This window comes from Notothenia rossii (assembly GCF_949606895.1).
Source record: "Notothenia rossii genome assembly, chromosome: 6".
Taxonomy (NCBI): Eukaryota; Metazoa; Chordata; class Actinopteri; order Perciformes; family Nototheniidae; genus Notothenia; species Notothenia rossii.
In genome coordinates, this window is record NC_136909.1 from 20,570,355 (window position 1) to 20,581,205 (window position 10,851).

Consider the following 10,851-nt stretch of genomic DNA (forward strand, 5'->3'; position numbering starts at 1 on the left):
TGTGTGTTAATGGGTGAAAACGCTTTGAGGGATCACAAAGACTGCAGGAGAGCTATATAAAATGCAATCCATTTACTGTAAATGTATACAAGAGGTGGATGTAATGTCTAAACAAATCACATGAGACTGTATGAGACTTAGAGAGAAGGGGGAGCAATAACCCATCATCAAGTCTTTAGCTGGTGTGTACTAGACCAAGCGTCACCTTATTAAATCATTAGGCCATTTTTCATAATGATATGTGGCTCCCAGCCAAACCTGACCTGAATCAATAATCTGTCATCTCAGAGCAGAGGCTGTACGGCAGCATGCCTGTCACTCTGCCGCTGTGCTGCTCCTTCCGTTGGATTTATTTATAACACAACAGTATGTTTACGCTGCACAGCCTTTAAAAGACTGAGCTTCTTCTTTTCAGTCTTTCACCTTGCACGTGCGACACAGAAAACTAGAGCACATCTTTCTGTGAGCAGGAACAGCCCAAAACACCACAGCTCTGAGGTACTCTCCTCTCTTCTCCTCTTCTCTCTTCTCTCCTCTCGAATCCATCCTCCCTTCTCCTCTTCTATCTTCTCTCTCTTCTCCTGTCTCACCTCTCATCTCCTCTGCTCTCCCGCTCTCCGATGTCCTGTCCCCAGCTCTAATATGACGTTTGTACTGACGCACAGGCAGTGCTGCTGAATAGAGGAGTGTAATTATGGAGCCCTGCCTGTGTCTGAACCAATCTGGTGGATGTCTGCCTCAGAAACCGGGTTGTACGCATTCTGCACGGCACCGTGTGGGTGTACCAATTAAAAAATGGTTTCATCAAAAGAATATTCTAATTACTCTCCGTTGCTTTTGATAATTTGACAGAGGTTGTAACCTGTGTTCAAGATCTTTGACACCATAAACATGCAATCACCATCTCAATCAGTGACCATGAGTTTTACTCAACACTAAGCATATTAGTATGCCACGCATATTACAGTAAGCTTCCTATTCAAATTGTAAAGCATATGTGTTAACTGAAAAAGACAAATCACCACTTTCCAATTGAACACTGCCTCCAACTGATGAAAATCAACCTTGTGAAAGGTGTCTCTGAAAAAGGGAACAATGTTTTGGGGTTTTAATTTTTAACTAAATTAAAAGAAAAAGTTGTTCATTAACATAAAGCAGCTCCAGCTCCAGGAATTGTTCATAGATGATACCAAATAAAACAAATCACAAATATTATCTGAAATGTGAATTAGTGTAACTGCAAAATGAAAGGTTTAGAAATCTTATGTTAATAACTACTTTTACTGTACTAAACTACTTAATATCTAAATGGTGTTCACAATCATCTATTGTGTCATCACACTAGGTTTGCAACTTAATAATAATAACAGTTATAATAATAATAATAATAATAATAATAATAATAATAATACATTTAATTTGTGCTCCCGTAATCCTATTTTGTCGCATCACAATCACTTTTTGCATCACATTCACCTTTGATTATAATAGGCCTACCTTTGTTTCATGATAATAATCTGCTGTTACCTGTACTTTAACGTTTTCCTCTAGATTAGAACGTTGTGTCTTTATGTGTTATTCCTTCAGGTTCATACAAGGTAAAGGCAAAATAACTAATCTTTTTCAAGTCCAAACACATTGAATCCTCTCATGATTTATTCATGTGGGTCTCAGACACATGGGCTCATATCCTGTTTTACCCTAAAGCTATGAGAAGCAGAGGGATTGGGTCATGAGTGGGACACTAGACACACTGGGTGCAGAAAACACAATAGCTCATCCAGAGTGCAGTTTTTTCCTTAAGTAACTGTGAGTTTTGGCACATTGTGTTTGAATTAACAAACCTCAGTCAGACAGAACAATCAGTCCTTGTTTTGTTAAGTTTCTTTACTTTTTGGCTTAGCTTGATTAATAGTTTTAACATGTGGATTCAGAGTAGAAGTATATAACAGTTTTCTGTGGGGCCCATGTTTACTCAGTTGAAGTGTTTGATTTATTTTTCATTTAAGAAGGACTGAATGACACTCAGCTTTCTGAACTTGACTTTTAACCCACTCCCATGAGAGAGAGGTTTTTTGAAATCCGGCCCACCAAATGTGAGACAGATGCGAGTAATGTATTATGATCATTGTTCTTTTTGTTGGAGGGGGGGTCTTAAGCTTCATAAGAAGGTGAAACTACATTCATCTTGTTGGAGTATAGTTCTTTACCAATTGTATATGCTATTGGAATTGGATGTTATATGTTGTTTAATTTCCTATTATCAATCTGTCATTAACTCATCACACCTTTTTAAATGAAAGCTCCCTTTGAGTCTCCCAATAAAAACAGGTATTGCCTTTTCTAACCTCTACATACCAGCTATGTGTATGTTATGGTCCTGAGGAGTTATACACTAGTGCTCTCTAGTGGCTGTTGGGATACTTAGAGACTATGAGATTATAGCTTGACCTTTGCACACAATACAATGTTACCAGGGATGGCTTTTAAATATATATATATCTAGGAAAGAGACAGAACTATTGACAACAAATTCTACTTTTTTAAGGACACACAGGGACATTGTAAAATGTTCAGACTGTGCTTTCAGGTCTGAAATAAATGACTGAGTCGAAAAGAAAAGGTAGGTCATTTCAGTCTGACTGCTATTTCCAATTTTTTAAGGTTTACTCCATTAATTATACCTGTGTGTGTGTGTGTGTGTGTGTGTGTGTGTGTGTGTGTGTGTGTGTGTGTGTGTGTGTGTGTGTGTGTGTGTGTGTGTGTGTGTGTGTGTGTGTGTGTGTGTGTGTGTGATGACCTAATCCCTTAATGACATTTTACCTGATGACAGCTGGACAAGTTTGCCAAACAGAAAATGTAGTCACTAATGTGCTTTTGTGGTGTGTGTGTGTGTGTGTGTGTGTGTGTGTGTGTGTGTGTGTGTGTGTGTGTGTGTGTGTGTGTGTGTGTGTGTATGTGTGTGTGTGTGTGTGTGTGTGCGTGTGTGTGTATGTGTGTGTGTGTGTGTGTGTGTGTGTGTGTGTGTGTGTGTGTGTGTGTGTGTGTCTGTGTGTGTGTGTGTGTGTGTGTGTGTGTGTGTGTGTGTGTGTGTGTGTGTGTGTGTGCATGTGTGTGTGTGTGTGTGTGTGTGTGTGTGTGTGTGTGTGTGTGTGTGTGTGTGTGTGTGTGTGTGTGTGTGTGTGTGTGTGTGTGTGTGTGTGTGTGTGTGTGTGTGTGTGTGTGTGTGTGTGTGTGTGTGTGTGTGTGTCTGAAAGATAACATTGCAAAGTAGTATCCCTCTCACAATCGCTTTAAAGAAACCAACAAGGACAAGGTATAGGAAAATGAAGGGAGAGGGAGAATGGACGGGGAAACGGACAGGACAGGTGTCTCCCAGCAAGTCTGTGTCAGGTTTTGAGAATCGGTGAAAAACAAAAGCTTTGTGGAATAGAGACGAAATGTCAAAAAAAGGGGGAAAGACATCAAGGCCTTTGATTCAGAGGTGAGCTACACTTGCTTCTATTCCTAAATAATGGTAATTAAATAAATGGAAACATTAAGGAACACCTGCAGTCAGATGCAACACTACACTAGTTAGTTTTATTACAGTTTTTCTCAATCGCTAAACCCACTTTTTAGAATCTAAATTCATTTCTTCAAAACAAGAGCATAGCCATCTAAACAGAAACACACTTGCCATAACTCTGAATATCTTTTGCAAAATGCACTTACATGACCAAAACTGAAAATACTGGTCACAAAAAAGAATAAGTCGATCGAAACAGAACAAATTGTCCTCTAATGAGACAAATGTGTTTTCATAACTGAAACTCCGGTCACCATAATAACCCATTCTACCATAACAATATACATTTCTTGCAAAGTGCTCTAAGGCACTCAAAACTAAAAATACCCCTTCCAAAACCAGATACCTTCTCCAAAAACAAACATTTGTCAGCTCATGAGAAGACTATTTGAACAGTCATTACTAAGTGGCACACTAAATACTGACTACAATCATCAATACACAAACCTCAAGCTATCGATATTGGAAACTGAACGGAAAACTGACAAGTTGGGAGAAACAAACTTACATATAGGAAAAACAGAGTCTTACTGTAACTATGCCATTGTTTTTATTGTCTCATTTTCAGAAGAGCACCGTAACAGAAACAAAAGACGAATAGCAATACACTGGAAAAAAATAACATGGGTAAATGATGTAAATCAGCAGTAAAGCAGAGAATGAGATCTATATAACTTTACTGATCTGCTCTTTGGCGTCTGTCTGGCCACATAGCCTCATCTACGTCACAGCGTATGTCTTCCCTTGCAAGGCAGCGTGGGAAATATCTCCTTGCGTGTCGACACCACCCTTGACAGGATTCCGCAGAGATGTCCCGACAGCCAGCATTCATTGCGTCCAAAAGGGGCATTCTGTCATGAGGATGATGGTCATAAACCTTCCATCTCCAGGCAGAGAAGAACTCCTCAATGGGGTTTAGAAATGGGGAGTATGGAGGGAGGAACTCCATGGCCATGTGTGGATGAGCCTCAAACCATGCCCTCACGTCACGAGAGTGGTGGAATGCCACATTGTCCCATATGACCACGTGAACCGACCTCACTTGATCCCTCTCTTCTGGTGGCACAAGTCCGTCATACAGGACATCCAGGAAGGCAAGGACACGTTGCGTGTTATATGCTCCCATTACAGTTTTTCTCAATCGCTAAACCCACTTTTTAGAATCTAAATTCATTTCTTCAAAACAAGAGCATAGCCATCTAAACAGAAACACACTTGCCATAACTCTGAATATCTTTTGCAAAATGCACTTACATGACCAAAACTGAAAATACTGGTCACAAAAAAGAATAAGTCGATCGAAACAGAACAAATTGTCCTCTAATGAGACAAATGTGTTTTCATAACTGAAACTCCGGTCACCATAATAACCCATTCTACCATAACAATATACATTTCTTGCAAAGTGCTCTAAGGCACTCAAAACTAAAAATACCCCTTCCAAAACCAGATACCTTCTCCAAAAACAAACATTTGTCAGCTCATGAGAAGACTATTTGAACAGTCATTACTAAGTGGCACACTAAATACTGACTACAATCATCAATACACAAACCTCAAGCTATCGATATTGGAAACTGAACGGAAAACTGACAAGTTGGGAGAAACAAACTTACATATAGGAAAAACAGAGTCTTACTGTAACTATGCCATTGTTTTTATTGTCTCATTTTCAGAAGAGCACCGTAACAGAAACAAAAGACGAATAGCAATACACTGGAAAAAAATAACATGGGTAAATGATGTAAATCAGCAGTAAAGCAGAGAATGAGATCTATATAACTTTACTGATCTGCTCTTTGGCGTCTGTCTGGCCACATAGCCTCATCTACGTCACAGCGTATGTCTTCCCTTGCAAGGCAGCGTGGGAAATATCTCCTTGCGTGTCGACACCACCCTTGACAGGATTCCGCAGAGATGTCCCGACAGCCAGCATTCATTGCGTCCAAAAGGGGCATTCTGTCATGAGGATGATGGTCATAAACCTTCCATCTCCAGGCAGAGAAGAACTCCTCAATGGGGTTTAGAAATGGGGAGTATGGAGGGAGGAACTCCATGGCCATGTGTGGATGAGCCTCAAACCATGCCCTCACGTCACGAGAGTGGTGGAATGCCACATTGTCCCATATGACCACGTGAACCGACCTCACTTGATCCCTCTCTTCTGGTGGCACAAGTCCGTCATACAGGACATCCAGGAAGGCAAGGACACGTTGCGTGTTATATGCTCCCATTACAGTTTTTCTCAATCGCTAAACCCACTTTTTAGAATCTAAATTCATTTCTTCAAAACAAGAGCATAGCCATCTAAACAGAAACACACTTGCCATAACTCTGAATATCTTTTGCAAAATGCACTTACATGACCAAAACTGAAAATACTGGTCACAAAAAAGAATAAGTCGATCGAAACAGAACAAATTGTCCTCTAATGAGACAAATGTGTTTTCATAACTGAAACTCCGGTCACCATAATAACCCATTCTACCATAACAATATACATTTCTTGCAAAGTGCTCTAAGGCACTCAAAACTAAAAATACCCCTTCCAAAACCAGATACCTTCTCCAAAAACAAACATTTGTCAGCTCATGAGAAGACTATTTGAACAGTCATTACTAAGTGGCACACTAAATACTGACTACAATCATCAATACACAAACCTCAAGCTATCGATATTGGAAACTGAACGGAAAACTGACAAGTTGGGAGAAACAAACTTACATATAGGAAAAACAGAGTCTTACTGTAACTATGCCATTGTTTTTATTGTCTCATTTTCAGAAGAGCACCGTAACAGAAACAAAAGACGAATAGCAATACACTGGAAAAAAATAACATGGGTAAATGATGTAAATCAGCAGTAAAGCAGAGAATGAGATCTATATAACTTTACTGATCTGCTCTTTGGCGTCTGTCTGGCCACATAGCCTCATCTACGTCACAGCGTATGTCTTCCCTTGCAAGGCAGCGTGGGAAATATCTCCTTGCGTGTCGACACCACCCTTGACAGGATTCCGCAGAGATGTCCCGACAGCCAGCATTCATTGCGTCCAAAAGGGGCATTCTGTCATGAGGATGATGGTCATAAACCTTCCATCTCCAGGCAGAGAAGAACTCCTCAATGGGGTTTAGAAATGGGGAGTATGGAGGGAGGAACTCCATGGCCATGTGTGGATGAGCCTCAAACCATGCCCTCACGTCACGAGAGTGGTGGAATGCCACATTGTCCCATATGACCACGTGAACCGACCTCACTTGATCCCTCTCTTCTGGTGGCACAAGGCCGTCATACAGGACATCCAGGAAGGCAAGGACACGTTGCGTGTTATATGCTCCCATTAAAGGGATGTGAGCAAGGACGCCTTGTGTCGAGATAGCCGCACACAATGTTATGTTTCCTCCCCTTTGGCCTGGAACAAAGACTGTCGCTCTTTGCCCAATAAGGTTCCTCCCACGTCTCCTCACTTTGGAGAGGTTGAAGCCTGCTTCATCCACATATACAAAAACATGTGGTAATGCATTGCCTTCCAGCTCCATCATTCGCTAAAGAAAATGAAACAAACAGAGGACCGTTTTACATTACTGTAAGCAGTCCGACATACTAAAAATATAGGCAAGCCATCAGTGTGATTGAGGTCCTTACCTGTACATACCGGTGCCTTAACTCCTTCACACGGTCAGAGTTGCGTTCAAAAGGAACCTTATAGATCTGTTTCATTCTGAGGTGTTGCCTCTTTAACACCCGGTCAATGGTTGCAACACTTATAGACTGAATGTTACTGAAGACATCCTGGTCTGCAATTATTCTGGCCTGAATCTCCCTTAAGCGGATTTCATTGTTGGCCACAACCATATCAACAATGGCAGACTCTTGTTCTGGAGTAAAGGCCTTTCGTCTGCCACCAGAGCGGAGTGCTCTTTCAGTTCTATCAATAAATATTTGAGAATGTTATGTACTGTAATATAAAAACAGTGATCGAAACCTACATCAAAATAGAAATGCATGAAGTGCTGTAAAAAAGGGTTACAGTAGCTTACCTATTTTCGTGCCTGAAGATCCTAATAATGGATGCCACTGTTGATCTCGGTATATTGGGCTGAACCCTTTGGCCAGCCTCACTGAGGGACATGCCATGGTTTATGACGTGGTCCACAATAGTTGCACGGGTGTTGTCCGAAACTACTGTTCGCATTGGTCCCCTTTCAACTCTTCCACCACGCATACGTACAGCCCTCCCTCTTCCTCTCTGAACATGAGGGTTCCCTCTTCCTCTCTGAACATCAGCTCTCCCTCTTCCTCTCTGAACATCAGCTCTCCCTCTTCCTCTCTGAACATCAGCCCTCCCTCTTCCTCGCTGAACAACAGGGTTCCTTCTTCCTCTCAGAGCTCCTCTACCTACTCGATCAGCCATTTTGTTTACACAAACATCTTACTGAAGTGAGGGAGGTCTTTTATAGGATTCTCACTAATTACAATTACTATAGGAAATTCATTGATGTCAGCTGTGAGCAATTCATTTACATGGAAGTGAAGTACTCAATTCACCCCAATACAAAAAAAAACATTTCTCAATGTGCAAAAAGGAAAAGACCACAATTACTGACTGTAAAAATGTTGTATCAGCTATAGCTAATCCTCCCCATATGAACATCTCAAAGACCTATGCAAGTCATATCAACACTATTATAGCTTTACCGGCACCATTTAAAAAAATATTTTAAGTACAGTCATGCAAATTCTATCATGTAAATGTTTTCAATGTAACATCATTACTGTAAGGTATACAGTACATTCCATGGAGTTAGCTTTTTCAATGGGGTGATTGACTGATAACAAGTGTTAATATTTTGCACATCAAGTGTCAATTAGTGTAGCTATGGTCTAAGTTTATGAGGAAGTGTTATCCACTGTGAGAAGATTATTTGTTGTTTTGTAGACATGAGTTACACAACAGATTTTTGATCTTTGTGTAGAGAATTGTAACTTCAGTTAGAGAATTGTGTGATCTGTTTTGCAAAACACTGCTTAGCATCTGCATTTTGTGTGATATCAATGAGAAATGGTATACTGTTGTAGAGAAATGGTTTTCTGTTTCGATGGCTGTGCTGTTGGTTTGATGAAAGGAATTTTGATTCTAAATAGTGGGTTTAGCGATTGAGAAAAACTGTAAAGGGATGTGAGCAAGGACGCCTTGTGTCGAGATAGCCGCACACAATGTTATGTTTCCTCCCCTTTGGCCTGGAACAAAGACTGTCGCTCTTTGCCCAATAAGGTTCCTCCCACGTCTCCTCACTTTGGAGAGGTTGAAGCCTGCTTCATCCACATATACAAAAACATGTGGTAATGCATTGCCTTCCAGCTCCATCATTCGCTAAAGAAAATGAAACAAACAGAGGACCGTTTTACATTACTGTAAGCAGTCAGACATACTAAAAATATAGGCAAGCCATCAGTGTGATTGAGGTCCTTACCTGTACATACCGGTGCCTTAAATCCTTCACACGGTCAGAGTTGCGTTCAAAAGGAACCTTATAGATCTGTTTCATTCTGAGGTGTTGCCTCTTTAACACCCGGTCAATGGTTGCAACACTTATAGACTGAATGTTACTGAAGACATCCTGGTCTGCAATTATTCTGGCCTGAATCTCCCTTAAGCGGATTTCATTGTTGGCCACAACCATATCAACAATGGCAGACTCTTGTTCTGGAGTAAAGGCCTTTCGTCTGCCACCAGAGCGGGGTGCTCTTTCAGTTCTATCAATAAATATTTGAGAATGTTATGTACTGTAATATAAAAACAGTGATCGAAACCTACATCAAAATAGAAATGCATGAAGTGCTGTAAAAAAGGGTTACAGTAGCTTACCTATTTTCGTGCCTGAAGATCCTAATAATGGATGCCACTGTTGATCTCGGTATATTGGGCTGAACCCTTTGGCCAGCCTCACTGAGGGACATGCCATGGTTTATGACGTGGTCCACAATAGTTGCACGGGTGTTGTCCGAAACTACTGTTCGCATTGGTCCCCTTTCAACTCTTCCACCACGCATACGTACAGCCCTCCCTCTTCCTCTCTGAACATGAGGGTTCCCTCTTCCTCTCTGAACATCAGCTCTGCCTCTTCCTCTCTGAACATCAGCTCTCCCTCTTCCTCTCTGAACATCAGCCCTCCCTCTTCCTCGCTGAACAACAGGGTTCCTTCTTCCTCTCAGAGCTCCTCTACCTACTCGATCAGCCATTTTGTTTACACAAACATCTTACTGAAGTGAGGGAGGTCTTTTATAGGATTCTCACTAATTACAATTACTATAGGAAATTCATTGATGTCAGCTGTGAGCAATTCATTTACATGGAAGCGAAGTACTCAATTCACCCCAATACAAAAAAAAACATTTCTCAATGTGCAAAAAGGAAAAGACCACAATTACTGACTGTAAAAATGTTGTATCAGCTATAGCTAATCCTCCCCATATGAACATCTCAAAGACCTATGCAAGTCATATCAACACTATTATAGCTTTACCGGCACCATTTAAAAAAATATTTTAAGTACAGTCATGCAAATTCTATCATGTAAATGTTTTCAATGTAACATCATTACTGTAAGGTATACAGTACATTCCATGGAGTTACCTTTTTCAATGGGGTGATTGACTGATAACAAGTGTTCATATTTTGCACATCAAGTGTCAATTAGTGTAGCTATGGTCTAAGTTTATGAGGAAGTGTTATCCACTGTGAGAAGATTTTTTTTTGTTTTGTAGACATGAGTTACACAAAAGATTTTTGATCTTTGTGTAGAGAATTGTAACTTCAGTTAGAGAATTGTGTGATCTGTTTTGCAAAACACTGCTTAGCATCTGCATTTTGTGTGATATCAATGAGAAATGGTATACTGTTGTAGAGAAATGGTTTTCTGTTTCGATGGCTGTGCTGTTGGTTTGATGAAAGGAATTTTGATTCTAAATAGTGGGTTTAGCGATTGAGAAAAACTGTAAAGGGATGTGAGCAAGGACGCCTTGTGTCGAGATAGCCGCACACAATGTTATGTTTCCTCCCCTTTGGCCTGGAACAAAGACTGTCGCTCTTTGCCCAATAAGGTTCCTCCCACGTCTCCTCACTTTGGAGAGGTTGAAGCCTGCTTCATCCACATATACAAAAACATGTGGTAATGCATTGCCTTCCAGCTCCATCATTCGCTAAAGAAAATGAAACAAACAGAGGACCGTTTTACATTACTGTAAGCAGTCAGACATACTAAAAATATAGGCAAGCCAT